Below are 2,467 nucleotides of genomic sequence, written 5' to 3' on the forward strand. Positions count from 1 at the left end.
AGCCAGTAGATGTACTGGGTTGTGATTACCAAACAAAAACTAAGCCCCTAAACTCCTACCGAACAGGCCATGAAGGCCCAACTGTAGCGACCAGCCGCCGTGTCATCCTCAGACCACAAGCGTCACTGGATGCGGATATGGAGGGACATGTGGTCAGCATACCCCTCTCACGGCAGTATGTCGGTTTCCCAGACCGGAGTCGCTGCTTCTCAATCAAGTAGCTTCTCAGTCTGCCTCACAAGGGCTGAGTGCACCCCGCTTGCCAACAGCGCTCGGCAGACCGGATGGTCACCCATCCAAGAGCTAGCCCAGCCCGACAGCGCTTAACTTCGGTGATCTGACGGGAACCGGTGTTACCAGTGCGGCAAGGCCGTTGGAGGGGATGTGATTAGGAGAGTTAAATATGTGTGTTGGCTTGGAACGCCTCGCATTGGCCTATTTCCAACAAATGAGTGTGGCTTAGAAGAGATGTGAGGAGAGGACGGGTGGATACGGGAGGAAAAGGAGCATATCTTAGGAGAGGGGAGGAGTGGGAGAGAGGGAGAGCATTGTGGCATGAAGACGCCATACATTGCTCCCGACTCTGTACGTAGGTGAGCTAAAAGCTCAATGTCATTTCGTATCCAGAAAGTACACTGCTCTCCTAATGCTGGGCGTACTTATTTAGTGCAATAACCTCTGAAAACCTTTCTATTCCATGCAGAATCGCTGTTGTATTGCGTTCCAAAGTGGCCAACACACACAGATGGCCATAATGTGTGAGGGCTTCCCAGGGACACTTCTGCACCGTAGTCGAAACAACCCTGGCAAAATGTAGGTCCGTCCGCATCATTCGTGTAGTCCCGATGTCTCTCCATGCGATTTCGCTAATTTTGGATCCCTGAAGAAAGACGTCTGTGGACGCCGAGTTGTGCTTCAGACGAATTGGTGGCACATCTGGGTACAATCATGCTTCCACAGGCATCGCAGACATTTTTCCATGAAGGCACTGACAGTGTTGTCTCACAGTCAGGTACATGTATTAACGGTTATGGCACTTCCTTTTGAAATGATGAATAGTTTAGCCGCCGGGATGGCCGAGCAGTTCTAGGTGCTACAGTCTGGAACCACGCGACCGCTACGGTCGCAGGTTGGAATCATGCCTCGGGCATGGATGTGTGTGATGTCCTTAGGTTAGTAAGGTTAAAGTAGAATGAGATTTTCACTCTGCAGCGGAGTGTGCGCTGATATGAAACTTCCTGACAGATTAAAACTGTGTGCCCGACCGAGACTCGAACTCGGGACCTTTGCCTTTCCCGGGCAAGTGCTCTACTATCTGAGCTACCGAAGCTCAGATGGTAGAGCACTTGCCCGGGAAAGGCAAAGGTCCCGAGTTCGAGTCTCGGTCGGGCACACAGTTTTAATCTGTCAGGAAGTTTCATATCAGCTCACACTCCGCTGCAGAGTGAAAACCTCATTCTGGAAACATCCCCCAGGCTGTGGCTAAGCCATGTCTCCGCAGTATCCTTTCTTTCAGGAGTGCTAGTTCTGCAAGGTTCGCAGAAGAGCTTCTGTAAAGTTTGGAACGTAGGAGACGAGGTACTGGCAGAAGTAAAGCTGTGAGTACCGGGCGTGAGTCGTGCTTCGGTAGCTCAGATGGTAGAGCGCTTGCCCGCGAAAGGCAAAGGTCCCGAGTTCGAGTCTCGGTCGGGCACACAGTTTTAATCTGTCAGGAAGTTTCATATCAGCGCACACTCCGCTGCAGAGTGAAAATCTCATTCTGGAAACATCCCCCAGGCTGTGGCTAAGCCATGTCTCCGCAGTATCCTTTCTTTCAGGAGTGCTAGTTCTGCAAGGTTCGCAGAAGAGCTTCTGTAAAGTTTGGAAGGTAGGAGACGGGGTACTGGCAGAAGTAAAGCTGTGAGTACCGGGCGTGAGTCGTGCTTCGGTAGCTCAGATGGTAGAGCGCTTGCCCGCGAAAGGCAAAGGTCCCGAGTTCGAGTCTCGGTCGGCCACACAGTTTTAATCTGCCAGGAAGTTTCATAAGGTTTAAGTAGTTCTAAGTTCTAGGGGACTGACGACCTCAGATTTTGAGTCCCATAGTGCTCAGAGCCATTTGAACCATTTTCTTTGATGAAAAGTTTACTTACCTTTTCCCATCTGTCTCATTTTCATTTGACTGTCCCTTATAAAACTAATCGCAGGTAAAGCAGATGCCCGACTGAGCTTCATTCGAAGAATGCTCGAGAAGTATAGTCCACAAACAAAGAAAGTAGCGTTAAAAACAACGTTTCTCCAAATCTTGAGTATTACTCGTCTCTATGGGATCCATAACAGATGGGAGTAATCGAGTAAATGGAGAAAATCCAAAGAAGGGCAGCACGTTTCGTGACAGACTCATTTAGTAAGCGGGAAACAGGCATCGAGACAAAGTCCAGTGGCAAATGCTACAAGAGAAGCATCCAGCATCACAGTATGATCTATTGTT

At 49.7% G+C, this 2,467-nt stretch overlaps 1 pseudogene; it reads right to left on the bottom strand.

The window, feature by feature from the left end:
- Positions 1-260: 260 nt before the first annotated feature.
- LOC126485725 (5S ribosomal RNA) lies at positions 261-378 on the bottom strand (annotated as a pseudogene).
- Positions 379-2,467: the final 2,089 nt, after the last annotated feature.

This window comes from Schistocerca serialis, chromosome 6 (genome assembly GCF_023864345.2).
Source record: "Schistocerca serialis cubense isolate TAMUIC-IGC-003099 chromosome 6, iqSchSeri2.2, whole genome shotgun sequence".
NCBI lineage: Eukaryota > Metazoa > Arthropoda > Insecta > Orthoptera > Acrididae > Schistocerca > Schistocerca serialis.